The following is a 22157-nucleotide window of genomic DNA, read 5'->3' on the forward strand; positions in this document are numbered from 1 at the left end:
TATTTATTTTATACTGTACCACCAGTAAAACATGTCCTTGTCTTTATATTTATACATTTTATAGTACAACCAGTATAACATGTCCTGTTCTTTTTATTTATTTTATACTGTACAACCAGTAAAACATGTCCTGTTGTTTGTATTTATTTATTTTATACTGTACCACCAGTAAAACATGTCCTTGTCTTTATATTTATACATTTTATAGTACAACCAGTAAAACATGTCGTGTTCTCTTTATTTATATATTTCATACCGTCCAACCAGTAAAACATGTCCTGTTCCTTTTATTTATATATTTTATACTGTCCAACCATGAAAACGTGTAATTTTCTCTCTATTAATTTTAGAATGTACAACCAGCAAACATTTCCTGTTTTGTTTATTCATTTCATACTGTACAACTTGTAAAATATGTCCTGTTTTCTTTATTTATTTTATACTGTACAATCAGCAAAACATGTCCTGTTCTCTTTATTTATTATATACTGTACAACCAGTAAAACATGTCCCGTTCTATTCATTTATATATTTTATACTGTCCAACCAGTCAAACATGTTCTGTTCTGTAGACATGTCCTTATTTATTTTATACTGTCCAACCAGTAAAACATGTCCCGTTCTTTTTATTTATTTTACAATGTACAACCAGTAAACATGTCCTGTTCTGTAGAAACACACACACACACACACACACACACACACACACACACACACACAGTACTGTGCCAAAGTCTGAGGCAGTTGTGAAAAAATGCTATAAACTAAGAATGCTTTCAAAATTATAAATTGTTTTTTGTAACCAATTTACAAAATGCAAAGTGAGCGACCAAAAACGCATCTAAATCACATCAATATTTGGTGTTACTACGCTTTGCCTTCAAACCAGGGTTATAATTCAATTCTTATAGGTACACTTGGAAAACGTCAGGGAAAGTTGAGGATCGTAGACGCAGTGGTCAGCCAAGGAAACTTGGTGCAGCAGATGAAAAACACATCAAGCGTATTTCCATTCAACAACTGAAGATGTCCAGCAGTGCCATCAGCTCAGAACTGCTTCATGGAAGAGTTGCAGCCAAAAAGCCATACCTCTGACATAGAAACAAGGCCAAGTGACTCAACTATGCACGAAAACACCGGAACTGGGGTGCAAAAAAATGGCAGCAGGTGCTCTGGACTGATGAGTCAAAATTTGAAATTTTTGGCTGTAGCAGAAGGCAGGTTGTTGACCGAAGGGCTGTGTGCGGTACAATGAGTGTCTGCAGGCAACAGTGATGCATGGTGGATGTTCTTTGCAAGTTTGGGGCTACATTTCTGCAAATGGAGTTGGAGATTTGGTCAGAATTAATGGTGCTGTCAATGCTATGAAATATAGGCAGATACTTATCCATCATGCAATACCTTCAGGGAGGCGTATGATTGGCTCCAAATTCATTCTGCAGCAGGACAACGACCCCAAGCCAGTGCCAAGGTCATTAAGAACTATCTTCAGTGTAAAGAAGAACAAGAAGTTCTGGAAATGATGGCATGACCCCCACAGAGCCCTGATCTCAGCATCATCAAGTGTGTCCGGGATAACATGAAGAGACAGAAGGATTTAAGAAAGCCTACATCCACAGAAGATCTGTGGTTAGTTCTCAAAGATGTTTGGAAAAACCTACCAGCCGAGTTCCTTCAAAAACTGTGTTCACGTGTACCTAAAAGAACTAATGCTGTCTTGAAGGCAAAGAGTGGTCACACCAAATTTTGATTTAAATTAATTTTCTGTTCATTCACTTCTTTTTTTTGATTGATGAAAATAAACTAACACTTCCATTTTTGAAAGCATTCTTAGTTTACAGCATTTTTTCTTACCTGCCTAAAACTTTTGCACAGTACTGTATATTATAGGATTATAGGAAATAACCTTAATCCAGAGCTCAACTACAATATACTCTTAAGTAAAATGCACATTATATTCAAACAAATACAGTGAGCAGTGATTCTTAGAGTGTAGTAGATATCTTGGCAGGGGTGTTTTCCACAAACCATGCATGGTGAGTTGCTTTCACCACGTCCTCTGAAAATTGAAACGCAATTTATTATACATGTGTTCTGCCTTTTATGGTTTGTCAACAAATAGAGGTTGGCGTTGTCATCTTACAATTACTGGACTTTCTGCTGCGCTGGGCCAGTTGTTGCCCTACCACTGTTCTCGACACGTCCCTCATCCTTGCCCGGAGTTCCACTAACAGGGCATTTAGGCTTTTTTCACCTATTTTAACACCTTCTGGAGCCATACTTGGAACTGTATTTTATGAATTTAACGATTTATGTCAAGTAGCTCTTAACGGTCAGCAGTTTTAGGTTTTGGTCGGCCAGAGCTGCTGTAAATCTTGAAATACAAAAATATCAATTAGGTCATGTTTTCTACTCTTTTAGACATTGATCGTCCTTACAATTTTGTACTTACTTCCGGATTAATCTGTAGTTTTTCAGGAACAAAAGGATAATATGTGGAACAGCCGGCTCAGACATGAATCTCAGGAAGATAAGAACGTGGTTAGCTTGCTGCCGGGCATTCTCTCGTATTTTCCGTGTGGTATTGCAACCTTCCGAGTTTGAATTGCTCCACCAGTTTTACTACAAGTACAAGAACATAGGTTTACAACACACAAATTAAAAATGTAAAATAAATCATCTTATTTAATGACCCGTAATAAATAAGAAAATATATTTCAGTAATTTTTCATCCTTGCTTTATTTTCAAAGTCTGGACCTGACGCCACAGTTTTAAATTAGGTACTTTTGCTTTGAAGATGTACTAATATTGTCTCTTAGCTCAGGACAGATTTTGTCCAGAAAACCTCAAGGTTTATAAACACTTTAATTTTGAAAGTTAGTATAGATCGTCCTGTCATTTTGACAACATGACTGACTTTTACTGTGAGAATAAATATGAAATTGTACTGAAAATCCGTTTTTATTCAATAAAATGTTAATATTTGACCTGTAGTCAGTGAAGTTATACTGAAAATATAATTAAAACTATTTATTGAATTTTGTTTGTACATGTCACATCACACTCTCTTCCACTTCACCTGACAACTCTTCTCCAAAACAACCAGGGCTCTCATTTATAAATGTGGCGTACGCACAAAACGGGGCTGAAAATGTGCATACGCCATTTCCCACGCAAAGGTTGTGATTTATAAAAAACAAACTTGACGGGAGAATGTGCAGTCCTCCACGCAAACTCTGACCCATGCGTACGCACATTATGGAGATAAAATAGGAATTGGTGACACAGATGGTGAGGTGGTGAACTGAAGTCAGACTGCAGAGAGTACATGTGGGAATAACGATTAGGCTACTCTTAATATATTTAAGTATTAATGCCTCACGCACATTTCTTCACACCATATCATGAAGATTGTACTGAGTGATAATTGTTCCATAAACACCTCCAACTCAAATCTTCAATCAAAACTCGTTCTTAATATTTAATCGCCGCTGTCTCGCCGTCACATTGTCCGCTACAGAGCGCAGGAGGAGGAGATGGCCCGACTGCATGGAATACAGGATAGCATCAAATACCCTACCATTAGATAACGGCAGAACACAGTGTAAATAACTAAATATCTGTCTTTAAAACTGTGCATATATCATCAAATGTCAAAGTCTGGAAATACAGCCGTTAAGCTGTCACGCAATCGTTATGCTCTATGTCCTCGTTATCAGTCCGAACTTTAATGATTCGGTGTAACGAAAGAACAACTGTCAGGGTCATTGACATACTGATCAGCATTCACGTGGTGCTTTGCATTGACTATTTATGGTTAAAAATGGGCGTGTACAGGGTGGGATAAGAGGCTGATTCACGTATGCACGCTTGTAGTCAATCTGTGATTCATAAAGGGAACATTGCTTACAGGTGTGTGTACACACGGTTGTATAAATCTGACTTTTTTTCGGTGTACGCCAATTTGCACGTACACTTATAGTAAGGATCCTACGCATAGTTTTATGAGACCCCGGCTCTGTGATAATAGCTCAGGCCATAGAGTCACTCACTCAAAGCAGATAGTATGCGTGAAATGAAAACAGGGACACGTAATTTCACTGTGTATAGTGTTAACTACGCTAACCGTGTGAACCACGTGTAGGGATTAAAAAACAACAGACATCAGCTGTGTCTCAAAGACCGGGCAGCAGCTGCCGGGACGTTGAGAATCCACGCGGCGCGAGAAGTGATGATAGTTCCAGTCACTTCGTCATGTATTCACTTTGTTGAAACAAGAGAAGAAAGCCTCAGTGATGTGAAGAACAGGACAGAGATACATATATAAATGCTCTCTGCCTGCCATATGCCAACGCTCCGGTAAGTCCATCACCCGTCTCTGCTCGGGCATGCCCCAGCTGCCCGCACATTTGTTGACAATCTCCGACGCGACGGTGAAATGGCGATTTATCACATTAAATGTGAATAAATGACAGTTACACTCACCCACAGCAAATGCTCTTTCCGTTGTGATTGGTATTTTGACAACTCGCAGTTACCTTGTTTTCCTGCGACTGTGTTGATGCGACTTGTACATTACAGCCACTCAAAAAGGGCAGAGTAACACGGCGGATATTTGAAAAAAAAAATTTTGACGACTTAATTAAAGCGGCAAGCGTGTTAAGGCAGGCTGCCTAAGCTGTAAAGTGGTGCGGGAAACGCAACCTTTAGGATGGTGGCCTGGTGTCCCAATCTTTTCAGCTCATATTCTGAGTTTTGTTACATTAAACTACGGTGGCTGGAACAGACTGCCATCCATGAATTAAGAAATCTTCTAGCAGATGTGTCATATTTGTATACTCAGATGTATAATTACCTACAGACACAAAGTAGTCCCTATTCTTTAAATAGGATTCAAACCACTTTAGTACTGAGCCAGAAAGACCAACCCAGTTTTCCAATCGGTCTAGTAATATGTCGTGGTCGACTGTATCAAATGCAGCACTGAGATCTACTAAGAATACTAATACTTTATCAAGAGCCGTTTCTGTGGTGTGGTCGAAAACCTGACTGGAAGGCATCAAAACTGTTATTTAGCGATAAAAGGTTGAGTTGTTGAAAAACTGCTTTTTCTATGATTTTGCTTATAAATGCAAGGTTTGATATTGGCCTACAGTTGCTCATTATTGACGTGTCTAGATTGTTCTTTTTTAGGAGTGGCTTGATGACTTCAGTTTTTAGGGCCTGTGGAAAGATACCTGAGACAGTGTTTCCTCTAGAATTTTTTTTAGCAGTAGGGGCATATCTGTCGGACCCCCCCGGCGCCCCGCGAAGTGCGGACACTTCGCAGCAACACAAACAAATATATTTATTCTCCTCTATTCACACACAATGAGGCATATTTTCATTTTGTTTTGATTGAACTGCATTTTTGAGGAACTGTAGGTCTACAACATGAATTTTACAATAAATTCTTCATAGGGAAACCAAAACTCAAAGTAGGCTATATATAGTAGGAAACCATTCATTATGAAACTAATTGCATATTTGCCTCAGTGGCAAAGTTGGCAGCCTTGCTGTGTGCATCTGACTTTTCTTGGCTTTTGGAAAAATAACTCCAAGGCTCGGTTATAGGGGAATTCAGAAAGAGGTGGCCCATTAATGCTGAGTAGCATACATGCTGATGGTCCCCCTGTCATTTTGACCGTTTTGAAATTTATATGTGTAATAACTTTGCTAAATAAAAAAATACAATCCTGCATACCTGACTTTTCCTAAAATAGTCTGTATTTTCATTTAAAATTGTTTTTAGGCTACAAACATTACACAAAAGGCAAAGAAAATACAATCACTTTGACCTATTTTGGCCATTTTCACGGTTTTGTTTTTAATCTTTTGCATGGTTGAAGATTCATCTTGGTTGCTTAGTAATAATCATAATCTCTGTCAGAGAAACGTAACTAGCGATCTCGAGTAACAAGTGTGGGCATTAAGGTGGTAGCCTAAGTGGGCAGAAGAGAGAGAGAGAGAGAAAGAGGATGCAGACGTGTTGTAGATGCAACCGGAGCAGAGTTAGTGGTTATTCATGTTATACCGTGGGCCCTGGAGGTAACGAGTGTCCCCTGGTTTTCTGATCATGGTCGGAAACGAAGCGATCAGGAGAGGTTAACCCACTAAATTGATTTTAACAGGTGATTAACGTGTGCTTGTTGCCCCGTGTGCGCTCATCTGTTGACATTTCCGAATGCCTTCCTACGGTTGCTCAATAAAAAAGGGCTTTCCACACAACCAATCGTAGCCTACATGTGTCATTAGTATGAGGAAAAAAATGATTTTAACTGTGTCGGGCTCGGAAACAAATTTCTTAATGCCTGTGGGGCTTGGGCCGGATTCGGACACTGCTCTGTCGGATGCGGGACGGCTCGGACAGAAAAATTCGGCCCGATCCGGACTCTAGTGGGCATCAACCGATGGGCCGAAGGCAAAGCCAGAGTTGGTAACGCAGCGGCGCATGGTCCGGGCAGCGCTGCGCACCGCAGCAGACATCAAAACGGAGGCAGTGCCAGTTAGGTTAACCTAACAATATAGCTAGCAGGTGAAGGTGAAACTAAAAATGTGTAAGAACTATAGATTAATAATACAGGCTTAAATGGACTGACAAAATAAGTTATAAGACTTACAGTTCTCAAGGATGCACACATGCCATCTCAACCGGGTCCTCCGGACAGCCTGTCTCTTTTTTTCTTTCTCCCTTTTCTCAGAGTGGCACGTGTGCCCACTCGCGTTGTGAAGCGCGTGTCCGCGCTATTCTGCGACTCTAACAATCACGGCTGATAGACTGATAGTGCCATTAAAGAGAAAACAGGAATGATCAGAGAGAGCAACATCAGTCACCACAACCTTGGAAATGTTCAGACCGTTGGAGATAATCAAGTCCAGAGTGTGCCCCTTATTGTGCGTGGGCTGTGTCACATGCTGAGTCAGTCCATAGCTCTCAAAAACACAACATAGTTCTTTGGTTCCTCGGTCCTGGGGGTTGTCAACATGAATGTTAAAATCACCAGCAATAATTACACAGTCAAAGTTAATACAGATTATAGACAGCAGTTCAGTAAAGTCGTCAAAGAAGGATGCACAGTATTTAGGTGGCCTGTAGATATTTAGAAGTATAGCTTGAGGGGAGGATCTTGGCTGAAGAGCCACATATTCGAAAGAAGCAAAATTTCCATAAGATAATTGCGTACATTGGAATGAGTCATTAAACAAAATGGTGACTCCACCTCCTTTCTTATTCACTCTGTTCTCACTCATACAACTGAAGTTAGGGGGGGCTGACTCAATGAGAACAGCAGCACTGTTATGGTCTAACCAGGTTTCAGTTAAAAACATGCCAAAGACCTAACATTTAGTAGTGCTAGTGTTAGTGTGTTTTCATTTTTTGTGGCTGACTGTGGCTGAGGAGGAATGGATGCTAAGTTTGCAAAGTTTGCAGTTAAGTGCTTATTCGTTATTCTTTTTCTATTACCTATCACAACATAAATTGTGGAAGAATTTAGTACACAGGGCCCAGGCTTGTCTTGGAAAGAGTCCTGAGTGCTACTAGGCATGCAGCCTGGACCCGGCCCATATCGGTTAATGCTTGCTGCATTTTGCACACAAGCATCCTTATCAGTTTGGGGAGGAGTTAGCTGCCGCCCTTGAGGGGGCAGATGTGCCTGGCATTTTACTTTTGGCCGGGGGAGAACAATGGGAGAAGGAAGGGGGTTCATACTTGGTTCCAGCATTTACCAGCTGCTTCATCTGGTCAGTGAACTCCAACATGGGGATGGGGGAAAGAGGGGAGAGTGACGCATCTTCAAAGGCGTCCTCAAAGGTGTTGTGGTTGTTAAAGGGATTTGAAGAGTGTTGGACGGGTGAGAAGGGGGGTTGAGAATTCTTGTTTCAGCACTGTGGTCTCCCATGGTCAAATCCTTGCTCAGGTGGGGGCTGTGGTGGATCACTGCCGCACTTTGTTGTCTTCCTCTTGTTTTGGTTCATCTTGTCTTGTGCCCTTGGCCGAGGGAGCAGATGTGTGGTGCAGAAAGTAAAGTAGGCTAGTGGTGAACAGCTTTACTCCTGGCTTGTTAAGGAATAGTCCATCTGCTTTAAAAAGTTGTCTGCGGTCCCAGAAAATGTTAAAATTGTCAATGAACTGCAGAGAATGGTTGGTACATGCAGTTGAAAGCCATCTGTTCAGTGCCAACAGTCTGCCGAAACTCTCAGCTCCTCTTCTGACTGGCGGTATAGGGTCACTGATAAACCCCTTCGCATTTATGGAGCTGACTGTTCAGCAGATCCATAAAGTCACGATTCAGCACTTCAGACTCTTGCTTTACAACATCATTTGACCCTATGTGCAGTATAATGTTCTTAATAGTTGGGTGTGCTGCTATGATATCTGTGATTCTTTGGGCCAAGTCAGACACCATGTCTTTAGGATAACATAACAACAACATGAGTATTTTGGTGTTTTTACTGCTTTTGATATCTTTTACAGCAGAGTCACCCACAATCAGAGTTTGGGGCCCAGTCATTAGCTTTCTCTGTAGTTTTTTAATTTTAGAATTGCTCTCAGTCCTTACCCTGCTGTGTGACGATGAGACCCAGGTCATGTCTAGGGTCCTGCAGCAGAGGAGCAAATCTGTTCTTCACCTGCACACTCATTTGTTGGGGAGGCATTTTGTTGCTGATTTTCCCTTTTGCAGCTGTCCACGGCTGTGTCCTACTAAGTACAGGGGTTGAAGAGGCACTCTGCCTGGATGGTAATGCAGGCCAGCTGGTCGTATCACAAATCTCAGGGCACTGTGCTCTGCCCGTTAGTCGTCCTCCCATTTCCCAGGAAAATGATTTACTCTTAGGCTTTGCACCAAAAGAGTTCCAGGGAGGACTACCGCTTGTTGATTTATTATCTTTTCCACAGCTCTCCTGTTTGTTTGTGGTCTTGCTCGTGCTAGTTAGCCGTGTGTTAGCATGCTTCTGTCCATTGTTTTGAGTCACTGGTAAAGTGGTGTCATTTCCACAAGATCTGTTCACTTCCACGTTTACTTCTAACTGGTCAATTTTGGTTTCAAAAACTGCAATCTTCTGAAGGAGTTTGTAGTAGTCCTCCATGGAGAAGGGAGGCATCTTGCTGTTAATTAGCTTTAGCTACAGTCGCTTTAGGACAGGCTTGAGCTATTTGTAGGCCATGCTCACGCAGAAAATTTTTGAAAAATGGCAATAGCCTACTATGCCTATAAAAAATGTATAGTCCAGTGATTTATAAGTATCCAGAGCCATTGCTCATAGTTTCTCTCAGAGGGAAAGCAAGATTATCAGCAGAAATATGCAAGCAGAGGCAGGAGCAAGCAGCAAAGCATCTGCACTGTAAAAAGCAGAAGCAAGAGTAAACACAAACTTGCTGTGTGCATCTGATTTTTCTTGGCTTTTGGAAAAATAACTCCAAGGCTCGGTTATAGGGGAATTCAGAAAGAGGTAACTTCTTTTTTGTAGAATAACTATTTTCAAAGATTTAATGTGGCGTTGCAAATGAGTATGTATAGGTGAATTATAGTATAGGTTGGTTAATAATTATTTTTAATCATTAAAATTAACAGTCACTAGGGTTGGGCATCGTTTGGATTTTAACGATTCTGATTCCGATTCTTCCTTTCGATTCCGGTTCTTATCGATTCTCGATTCCGATTCTTTTAGTAGTGGAGTTGGAAACGGGTCAAACGCTTATTTCACAAATAAGAGGAAAGTTTTATTTTGATTCAATGGTGGTTTGCAGTTTTACAGCTTTGTCAACGTAAAATAAAGCCACACTAGAGCGCCGCTTACTGAGCTCCATGGCTGCAAAACAACATGCGCCTGGTCGATACAGAAACCCAAACTTGCGCATGTTAAATTGGGAAGGGATGATCGGATTTGAAACCAAATCCTCCAAACGATTCCAAAACAATTCCAATAAAGAAATGATTCCGATGGAATCATAATTTTTTAAATGATTCCGATTAGGAATCAGTTTTCGATGCCCAACCCTAACAGTCACTATATGTACAACACTTTCAAGCATAACAAAAACAAGCAAATTATTCTGGGTGGCCTCTGGCTCTCCCAGTGGGAGCTAGAGGCTGCAGCATGTTTGCTAAGTCCTGCAGCGGCCCGGCTTTGAGTTCGACCTGCGGCCCTTGGCTGCGTGTCGTCCCCCATCTCTCTCCCCCTTTAATGACTATCCACTGTCACTATAACAGGGGGAAAAAGGCCGAAAAAATAAGATACAATAAAAAAAGCAAATTAATCCGTTTTGACGTTTTTTGAAGTTCGGTTTTGAGCTCAGCCTCCATCAATGACGAGCACCTCTCCTTTTTAAGGACAATCTTAATCTGTGCTAGGAATTCTGTCAATGTCACTGTCCCTCTTGGTCTGAAACCAGGCAGCCAAATTCTGGGGTCCTTCCCATGCTTTTTTATGGCAGGCGCCCTCGCTATCAGGTTGTTGGTGTCTGAAAAATAAGCATCACAAGTTGCTGTAACTAACCATCTCTCTCTTATGCCACAGCGTGTCAATGCCACATCTACCTTTTTTAAACATTTGTGCAACGTTTTTAAATGTCTTGTGGATGACAAATCATGCTATCTCGGGCTGACAGGAGTGTCTAAAGTAAATCACCTATTATGCTGAGATCTTCCATCTTCCACAGGAAGAAGGCGTTTTGGAGAGCTGATAGTTTCATGTGCCGAGTGCCTCCTGGACAAAAAGGGTTTCATCAGCAATGCCACATCAACTGGCAGGTTTACCAGCAGTAGAGTGGGACTTGGCAGCACAGGGTCTGCCGTGGGAGGAGGCGCCGAGGCATCCTCGGGACTGGCGGTCCCTGGGGAGAACCCTCGTTGTGGAGAACGCGGGTGCAGCGACAGATTGGGCGAGGGAACATTTGATTGCTGCAGATTTTCCCCTGCCGACGATTCATGTTGTTAAGTCTCCTGTGTGTGGCAAAATAGAAAGGGACTCACCCTGTCCAAAAAAAAACAACATTCAGACACTCTAGAGTGCACAGAAGACTTGCTTCAATGTAAAGATTTAAGATGTATTCATTTTGATTAGGAAAATGCACATTAACCAACGTTTCTGTAAATGCGCCAGTGTTAGATGCTGCTACATGCCTTTCTGCTGCAGAAGCAATTGGCTCTCTGCCTTTGCTGCACTCTCCTCATGCAAGAGGCCATCTACTTTGGCTAACAGTATGTTGTGTGCTGCAAAGTGTTTGGCGTCAAACTCTGAGACTTCTGCCGATGATTTTGTTGGCACCAGACAGGCTATCGCACAGACGCCTCTCCATGTCTGCGCACCTGGACAGCAGCTGACTGTCCACATAATTACCAATTTCTTTTTTTCAACTGCTGCATATGTGTTTTGATTTTGCCGTTGAAAATTTGCATGGAAAGCCCAAAGCACTTTATTCATTCACTCAATTGAAAAACATTATTCTTTGCATCTGCACTTTATTCATTGTATCTGCACTTTATTCAGACAGGGCCTCCACTTGGCTGACTGGCAGTTCAAATGAATCCGCACTGCTGCCGACGGTGGGATCTCCTGAGCTGCCAGGCTGCCAAGAGGAGGCTGAGGAGAGAGAGGAATGATGGAAGAAAGTGCAGATGCTGAGGGTCTGTCGGTGGAGGCAAAGGGTCTGTCGGAGGATGCAGAGGGTTTTCCGGAGGAAGTGGACGCGAAGGGTCTGTTGGTGCAAGTGGACGCGAAGGGTCTGTCGGTGGAAAACTATCCTCCTCACATAGTTTCTCTTATCAACTGATATACTCTGCGTTAGCATCTTCGCTGTCCCCGGACTGATAGAGGCCTTCTGCACCTAACCCTAACGCAAAAACAAATACAAATCGGAGCTCAAATATATTGCTGTTCATGTAGCTGATCCTGCTTGAATGTTCAGATTCAAGGACGTGGTGGGTCTGTCGGTGCAAGTGGAGGCGGAGGGTCTGTCGGAGGACGCGGAGGGTCTGTCAGTTAAGGCAAAGGCTCAGTCGGAGGACGTAAAGGGTCCGTCAGCGGCGGATGGGGCCACGACCTCTGTGACAGGTTTGTTTGACGGTGTCACAAGGGTGGAAGGAGCGGCAACAGGCTCAGAGGTGGATTGGGCCACGACCTCACTTGGCATGTTTATTCGACGGTGTCACAAGGGTGGAAGGAGCTGCAAACTGCTCAGCAGTGGATGGGGCCATGAACTCACTGGCAGGTGGGACTGAGGAAGGGTCCTGGATGTCCTTCCTGATCCCGTCTTCTACGGCAGTGTCATTGATCTCGTCGAGATGGGATACTGTGGTGGAAGCAGATGAAGCAGCATCCATCCATCTACGTCCGCTTATCCGGTGTCGGGTCGCGGGGGCAGCAGCTCCAGCAGGGGACCCCAAACTTCCCTTTCCCGAGCAACAGTACCCAGCTCCGACTGGGGGATCCCGAGGCGTTCCCAGGCCAGGTTGGAGGTATAATCCCTCCACCTAGTCCTGGGTCTTCCCCGAGGCCTCCTCCCAGCTGGACGTGCCTGGAACACCTCCCTAGGGAGGTGCCCAGGGGGCATCCTTATCAGATGCCCGAACCACCTTAACTGGCTCCTTTTGACGCAAAGCAGCAGCGTTTAGTAATATCAATGATCAAAATGAAAACGAATAACGACTGTTTGAGAATTAAACCAAAGTCTGGTCTTTGAGTATTTATTTACATTTGCAAATGCAGAGAAAACAGTTTCACAAGTACCACGGCACATCTGAAAGGGTCTTCTAACCTAAAGTCTAAACATCCATACTTACATACATATAGTGAATACCAAATAACTCTCTAGGCTATAGTTGATGGCTGTAACTGTTTCCCTCTCTGATGCTTTAAAAGTCTACAGGAAGGAACAGGATTATGTGGAGGTTTAAAACAATTTTTAAACAAATGGTTAATATCATTAAACAAATGGTTAAAATAAAATTTGCCACCACAATACCATCAGCGGGAGGGTTTTGGACGCCCTCAGCAAAGCAAAGTTCTCGCGCAATGTAGCGGTCTTTTGCCTTTTTCTATGTTCTAACAATACCCAATGCACACAGCTTGCGCACTCTCCTCTGTGTCCTGCTCTTCTTCCTACTCCTCCATCTCCATGCGGTGGTCCTCTACCTCCTCCTCCTGTGTCCCGTTCCTCTACTAGCATCTAGTGGTGCACGATATATCGGCCGCCGATGTAATATCAGCCAATATGGTCATTTTTTTACACATTGGTATCATTCCGATGTCAAAATAGGACCGATGTGAATCATTCCTGTGTATTTGACGTGTGTAGGCTTAGATGTGAGTGTTTGAGAATTTAGATTTAAATCTGACCTGTGGAGGGCAGTAATACGCTTAACCGCGTCTATACTGCTGAAATCAGAAGAAGAAGAAGAAAAAGTGTGGGCGGGGATGTTGGTTTTTGCAGACGGAATCTGCGGCGAAGTGGGACACTGGAAACTTTAGTACACCACCGGCTCTCGGTGGGCGGGGGAGAGATGAATGTTCAGAAATAAGAGGTTGCTGTTCGGTTGCTGCGGCCCGCCGTACAGGTTAGTTTGACCAGTGGGCAGCAGCGGCGGCCGGAGTGGGCAGCAGCCGCGATCATGGGGGGACATTCTCAGCGGGGAAACGCAAAGGGCTTTGTTAACACGGACACGCAGAAATTAGCTGCTTGTATCCAACTAAATGCTAACTGCTGGGGAAGTTTGTGACTAGTAAATGCCGACCGTTCTACATTTCACGCAAATTTACAACTGTGTTTATAATCTGCTACATTTAGCTATTGCACACACACATAAAGTTCAGCTAATGCATACTAGCATTAGCGCTTGGTTGGCTGTAAACACCTGTTTCGTATGTCGTTTTTATAGATTTTAAATGTGTAACCATTACAGCCACGGTGAAATGTTGTTTGGTGTATATGGTTGAAATGACAATAAAACACATTTGGGTTGAGTTGAATGCTGCCTCACTGTCGGTCTGTAGGTGGATATGGCTCGGGAGTAGAGTCTAAGCAGCGAAGCAAGTGCATTCTGGGATTTGGTGTCTTTCATCCATATGAGCAAAAAAACACATTTTATGGCTTATCTCGGCCTAGAAGGCACCAATTTCTATAATTTCAAGGGTTAGGCCTAACATTTAAGTACTTGGCAGTTACTGTACTTCCAGTTCAGACTGCAAAAGCTAGTGTCTGTTCAGTCCAGTTTGTTCTGGCTCCATTTTCACATTTTACCTCTTTCAATAGGCTACTTTTTGTTTTGGCCATTTAAGGCCTACTACTGTACTTTAAAGTTTTGAACTGTTGTACAATGTTCACAGAATACAGTGACTTGGCCTCAAGTGAGTTAGATGTTTATTGTGAATACTCAGGGTTGGCTTATTCATAGTGTGAATTCAGGACACGCTTATCCTTTTTAAAAATGTATTTTTATATAAATATTTATTTTTTCTTCTGAAAATCTGATGACAGTCATATTTTGCACACAGGTAAAGGTGCCCAATATCAGTGATTTCTGAAAATAAATCAAAAAAGTAAAAAAAATGACTTTTGGAAAATAGTTCCTTATTTGATTATCATAAAAAAATGTTCTATACAGAGATATCGGTAAATATCGGTATCGGCCATAACAGCAATATTAATATTGGTTATCGGTATCTGCCACAATTTTCACATCGGTGCATCACTACTAGCATCTCCATGTCCTTTTCCTCTACCTCCTCCTTTGTGTTGTTCTTCGGGCTCCCGAGTGGTCTGTCGGAGGATGCGGTGGGTCTGTCGGTGCAAGGAAGGGTCTGTCCCAGGACACAGGTCTGTTGGAGGATGCGGTGGAGGCGAAGGGTCTGTGGCATGACGGTTTGAACTGCCAGCCGGGCAAGTGGAGGCAAAGGGTCCGTCGGAGGACGCAAAGGGTCTGTCGGTGCAAGAAATGAAAAAAAAAAATACAAATAAGAGCTCAAATATATTGATGTTCATGTAGCTGATCCTGCTTGGATGTTCAGATTTGTTACACCCAGGTTCTAGGTGCGAGTCCCTGTATTGTTAGATCGGCAGGCCTGCCCAGACATTAAAGTATATAAAAAAAAGAAATAGTCTTAAGTAAATTGCACAGCGTATTTAAAATAATGCAGTGAAAAGTGATCTTAATCTAGAGCTCAAATTACTGATGTAGAATATACACACCCAGTTTTACCATCACCCAGAAATGGTTTATGGGTGTGGGTCCCTTTAATGTTAGGTCTGCATGCCTATAGTCTTATGTACAATACACTTCATTCAAACGAATAAAGTCAGCAGTGGTGTTAATCCAAAGCTCAAGTTAAATCTGTAGAACACACACACACACACACACACCCCCTCCTGATCCCATCTTCTACAGCAGCATCCTCCATCTCATCAAGATGGGATAACATCAGCGGGAGGGGTCTGGACGCCCTCTGCAGAGCAAGTTCCCATGCAATGTGTCTAATGTCCTTAGGTAGGGTTCCCATGTGAAAATATATAGGTTAAAATCTGTAAAAATAAAGATAGTGGGGAAAACATTTGTCTCTAAATATATCCTAGTATTGTCAGAATATTATCGACAGGAAAAGGAAAACAATAACGGGACGGCGGAGATTGGGTTTAGGAAAAGAAACAACGGGGAATGGATGCCTCACACGCCGGGAAACGGCAGAGGGGGAGGATGGCTCACACGCAGTGTTAAACCCGGTTTCTAGTTGTGGGTCCCTTTTAATGTTAGGTCGTCCACCGCTCAAGTATATCTATATATAGTCTTAAGTGAAATGCACATTATATTCCAACAAATGAAGTGAGCAGTGGTGTTAATCCAGAGCTCAAGTTAAATCTTATATACACACAAACACCTTGTTATAAAACCTAAACCCGGTTCCTCGGTGCGAGTCCCTTTTAATGTTAGATCCGCCTGCCCAGAGCTCAGTACATCATATAGTCATAAGTGAAATACACATTATTCCAACTAATGAAGTGAGCGGTTGTGTTAATCCAGAGCTCAAGTTACATCTGTAGAATACTCGCACACCCCCGATTATAGACCTAACGCAAAGCTAAACCCAGTTCCTCGGTGCAAGTCCCTTTTAATTTTGGGTCAGGCCTAAACCAGAGCCCAAGTTAAATCTGTAGAATACGCACACACATACACACCCCATTATAGACCAACACATAGCTAAACCCAGTTTCTCGTTGGGGGTCCCTTTAACGTTAGGTCATCCTGCCTGCCCAAAGCTCAAGTATATAATGTAGTCTTCAGTGTTTTTTTTTATCTCAAAATCTGACTTAGACTTCTACCGATCCCACGCTCTCAGTTATGACTGCTCTCCCCTCCCTTTGACGTGACTGCTCGACCCGCTGCACGCACTCTCTCCCGACTCAATTGTTTTAACTACATGAAACCCGTGCAAAAATAACGAGTACACCATTAACAACAATTAATTTGCATCCATGTGTTAAATGGCTGGCTAAAACTCCCGGGAAAATGACGCACGGTGTTAAATGGCTTGCTGAATTTCCCGGGAAAATGACGTGAAATCCTACACATAAACCGGCAGAGATGATTTATTTCTGCAATCGCATCGATAAAAAACAACTAACACGACACAAAGTCAGTCCCTGTAAGTTTATAAAACGGAATTTCGTTTGTTTCTTACCTCAAAACGTCTGCCTGGGACTTCTGCTGCTCCCATCTGCTCTCTCTGTCCTCTCAATTTCCGACTGCTCTGCCCCCCCCCGATCTCACCTGCACGCACGCTAATTAGCACCTCCCGCAGCTCAACAAGCTGCAGGGGCGAACAAAACATTTCGAGGGCTGGGGCCCATTAAAAAAAACAAAAAAAAACAAATGGTTAAATGATTATTTATTTGATATAGTACCAATAAATGAAATGTATTGAGACAACTCTGACTACTTTACCAGTTTATTAAAATGACAGTGTGCAGGATCCTCCCTCCCCCACCCCCCCGGGGACCAACTTCGTATGTATTTTGATTGGAGAGCACCCAGTTTTTAGGTGGGGGATCCTTCCGGGTAAGAACTTCGGCTTCAAACTCGACCAGAAGACTCACACAGACCGTAGGACCATGGATCTCAACCCCCAATCTCATAGCCCCTTCCGAAAGCCTGTTCTAATAGGGGCCACCTAGGGCCCCAAAAATGTCAACGCTCAATTGTGCATCACCCCTGAATTGCACATGCCCATTTCAGAGCTATGAATTCATTTAAAACTACTGAATTGGCCCGTTGTTTTATTAAAAGGTCACAAAATGCTTAATAATTTCAATTTGGAAGAAAACCTGGATTGTAGGTGTGAAACCCTTTAATGATAGAAACTCATTTGACCTCTGATTCAATTTTAAAAATGTTCAAAATGGAAACAATTTAAAGCACTTTACTCACTCACTCCAATTCCATTGAAAGACAGTTATAATTTTTGTCTACATTTTTATTTGCAGAGACAAAAAAGCCGAACTTTTGATTTAAAACAAACAAAACTAACTGCGTTGACAGGGTGTTCAACACTTTGGTTTAACCCTGCTCCGGTTGCAGAATTCCCCTCTCCTCAGCCTCCAGTTGCCCGCATGGCAGTTCAAATGAGTTGGAACTGTCTTGGGACAGACCCTTCACCTCCACCGCATCGCCCAACAGACCTGCGTCCTGCGACAGATCCTCCGCCTCCACTTGAACCGACAGATCCACCGCATTCTCCAACAGACCTGCGTCCTCCGATGGACCCTTCGCCTGGAGGGAAAAAAAAAGTAAAGATAAAGTTTAACCAACCCTAACACTGATTTTTGGACACCTGAAACACCCTTTATTAAACCGACAACTTCATAAGTGCATCAATGGGGAAAGACCCGGGTTCTACCTGTGGGACCCTATAATGTAAGATGTAAATGATCAAAACAAATTCACCATGAACTGAAAAAAAAAGGATGTTAGTGCAATTTTTGTACATTTACAGGAAAAAAAAAGTATTAATTTTATTAGATGAGGAGCCTAAGCTCAAAATTATGCAGCACAGAGTTAAATGAGTGGTCAAAAGTCAGGAGGCCGTTGGCTACCCAGCTTCTACCTGTGGGACCCTTTAATGTGAGAAACTGTCATTTCAGCTCCAATCAGCTTCAAACTTAACCATAAGACTCTGAGACGTACACAATGTTACAGATCCGATTTATGCAATATTCTTTTAGTTATTTGTATACAATTGGGTAAATTATACTCACAACTGGTCTTTGTTCATCTCCCTGAGTGCTGCCCAACTCCTAGAAAAGGCAAAGATAAATTAGGCAAATAACACCCATGTGCCTAGTGTTGAAACTGATGATACAAAGATCAATGGTTTTTCATTCTTTAATAAAAAAGGGAAAATTAAAAGATGCGTGAATGAACCAAAAATAACTCACTTCTTGTTCTGTCTCGGTCGGAAGAAGCCCCCCTTCCTCTTCAGAGGACACTTCCTAGATAAATACAAAGTATACTGTGTCAATTTTTGATTGAAAGATATTACGGTGTGTTTCAAATATGTGGGTCTAAGGGCACCCTTACTCTATTGGTTTTAAAAAGGCACTTTTAGGGAGAGATGTTTGGATGAGTCTCTCTTCTGTTCCGCTTTAGACCTAGGCCGCTTTCTATCCAGAGGAGGTTTGGAGCAGTGTCTCTTCTGTCCCACTTTAAACCTAGGCCACTTTCTGATGAGAGGATGTTTGGAGGAGTCTCCCTTCTGTTAGTCTTCAGACTTGTCTCTCTTCTGTTTGGCTTCAGACGTACAGGGCCGCTTTTTTATTGGACAACTTGGCCCAGTCCTATTCCTGTCTGGGCATTCATCTGCACCGTCCTCTTCCTCCATTTCCTGGTCCTCTACTTCATCCTCTCTGTCAGTCCTCTACTACTAGTATCAGTTTTTCGTTGTCTTTTTCCTCCTCGATGTCCTGGTCCTGTACTTCATCCTCTCTATCAGATTCCTCAATTAGTACTACTTCTTCCTCCTCGTCGTCCTCACCCATGTCTTGGTCCTCCACATTGTCGTCGTCGTCCTCCTCCTCTCCTCCCTGCTCCACTTCCTTGTCCTCCACACTGTCCCGGTTCTCCACACTGTCCCGGTCCTCCACCTTCTCTGTGGCTCTTGTCTCCTGGGTGCCTCTTTTTGTCTTGACAGCGTAAGCTGAGATCGCCGTGATGGATAGGTTTTGGCTGTTAAAGATCTTGGCTGCCGGGTCTTCCGCTGTGTGAAGCAATGGCAAAAAGAATAGATTAGATGTTGAATACAAACAGATTAAAGTGATGCTTTTTCAGTGCATATAGAAACCTAAAGCTAGCAGTCTGCATGGAAATATCAGCTGTATTTGACCAAACCGCATTGCACAATTAAGATTTAACGAACAATGATAAAACTTCTTGGCCGTGTGCTCATCATGACACGTGAAGGCCGCCACTCGTTTGTATGCCTTTGATCCCGGTTGCCTCTTCGTCTGGAGGAATGACAAATGTAAAACAGAGAAAACACAGGACTAAAATGCATGCCACATTTCACCACACATTATTGCATATGATGAAAAACTAGCTTAGAAGTTTTCTCACATAAGTAGCCACAGAGGAACGGAGGAGGTTGAAGCTCGGAGCCTTTCCCAACTGCAACGACTCCCACGCCTCTTTGAAGTATTCGGGGAGCTTCAGGCACTCGGAGCCACTGGATGTGTGAAAGGTTTCTGCCTCTAGACCTCCCTCTATGCGAGACCGGAGACAGTTGTATCTGAGGAACCAGGACTACTCCTGTTTCGTCAGCGCTATGGCCGCCTGGCCAAAGTAGCGAGCCGTCTTGTGCTGCTCCACCTACAATATCAAAAAGCATGACATTTCTCTCAGAGTAACTCAATCATCATACGACGAACTTTGCACTTAGTATTGTCGTACTTACCCGTATGATGCAATTGCCATTCTTCAATTTCTCTGCCGCTTTGACCTCTTTCCGCATCATGTTGAGGACGCCTTTCCTGTGTCCAGTCAACACCACGATGTAACCACTCAGGAGCCCGAAAAACTTCCTCTGCCTTTTTTTAATCTGCAGGAGTTTTCTCAAGATGTTCTGCAAAAGCATAGCAAGACTACTTTATGCAATGCTTAAGTCCTTTAGCAAAGGATTGCCCACGCCCACACACCGAAGCCCACCTCCACCACCCAACATTATATCTATATATTGCATTTTCTTCTTTTTTTTTAACAAGTGACATGGTCTCAAGCCACTTTACAGAATGCAGCCTGAGCCGGTTTCTACATGCAAGACCAGCCTCAATATTAGCCCAGTGATGTGCTCAAGAACCAGCAAGGGTGAATGTTTAAGCTCAGGACTCAACATTAGCATATCAGGCCCGATTCTTCTGTAGAACATAGACAAAACAAACTTTCATGGATCAACACATAGCTAAACCCAGTATCTGGGTGCTGGTCCCTGTAATGTAAGGTCAGCAGTCCTGCCCACAGCTGTAAAGTATGCGATATAGTCTCATGTCAAATACACATTCTATTCAGACTACTGCAGTGAGCAGGGATCTTAATCCAGATTTCAAATGACTTTAGAGGAATACATACACACACCTTTATGGACATACACTTAGCTTAACCCAGGTTCTGGGTGCGGGTCCCTGTAATGTTAGGTCAGCTGTCCTGCCCACAGCTCAAGTATGCGATATAGTCTCACGTCAAATACACATATTCAAACTACTGCAGAGAGCAGGGATCTTAATCCAGAGCTCAAATGACTTTAGTAGAATACACATAGATACATACATACATAAATACATGGCAAAACCCAGGTTCTGGGTGCAAGTCCCTGTAATGTTAGGTCAGCTATCCTGCCCACAGCTCAAGTATGCGATATAGTCTCATGTCAAATACACATTCTATTAAAACTACTGCAGTGAGCAGCGATTCTTACCGAGTGTAACAGAAATCCTCGCTTGTGCGTTTTCAAGAAACCACGCGTGATTAGTTGCTTTCACCAGTTCACCTGAAAATTGAAACAATACATCATACACGTGTTCTGCTTTTTTTTTTTGATTAGTCAACAAATAGAGGAGGGGCGATGTGATCTTACTGGACCTTTTGCGGCCCTGGGACAGTTGTTGTCCCACCACAGCTCTCGCCACGTCCCTGATCCTCGCCCGGAGTTCCACAAGCAGCGCATTTAGGTTTTTCACTCCTAATTTCACACTTTTTATGGTCGTAGGTTTAAAGTTTTTGTCAGCCAGATGGGCTGGAAATCCTGAAATACAAAAAATATCAATTAGGTCACATCTTCTACCCTTTTACACACCAATAGTCCTTCCGATTTTGTACTTACCTCCTGATCTGACCGTAATCCTTGAGAAAGAGAATGTTCAGATGTGGAACAGCGGGCTTGGACATGAACGTCAGGAAGTAAAGGATGTGGTTAGCTCGCTGGCGGGCATTCTCCTTCATTTTACGCTTCATTCCATGTGCTCCCTGAACTCCTCTACCAGTTTAACTAAAATTACAAGAACACACACACACAATAGACCCAAAAATATGAAACTAGGGAACAAAAAAGTGTCATATTTACTGTATTGTGGCGCTTTTGACGGGGAATATGACTTGCGCCTCTTGTACTTCTCTGCCTGAAATTGGAAAACATGAGCTTATTTGGTCACACATACTGCATTTTATCCGTCCAACGTTCCAATGGTAAAAGACCCAACTTCTAGCATCGGGACCCTTTAACGTAAGAAATGCTCAGTTGAGGAATAACACGATGCTCACCTTTTCTCGATTGGTTGAGAAGTGCAGCTGTTTCAGGTCGTCGTTCCGTTGTATTTTTTATTTTCCAGCTGCTCTTTCACCACCTTAAGCTCGGCAGCAAGGATCCTGCAGTTCTTGCAGAGGGGGGTCGGAGTCCTCACAACCGGCTTGTTCCTACTAAACCACTGCTTTCTTGGCAAATGGCTGGCAGGTTCGTTCGTTGCACTGGTGGAAGGAGTCGTACACGGTTTGGCGGAGGACCGGGCCATGACATCACTGGCGGGTTTGTTCGACGGCGTCACACGGGCGGAAGCAGCATCGGGCGGGTCAGCGGCGGACGG

This window comes from Perca flavescens, unplaced genomic scaffold (assembly GCF_004354835.1).
Source record: "Perca flavescens isolate YP-PL-M2 unplaced genomic scaffold, PFLA_1.0 EPR50_1.1_unplaced_scaf_1, whole genome shotgun sequence".
In the NCBI taxonomy this organism is placed as follows: Eukaryota; Metazoa; Chordata; class Actinopteri; order Perciformes; family Percidae; genus Perca; species Perca flavescens.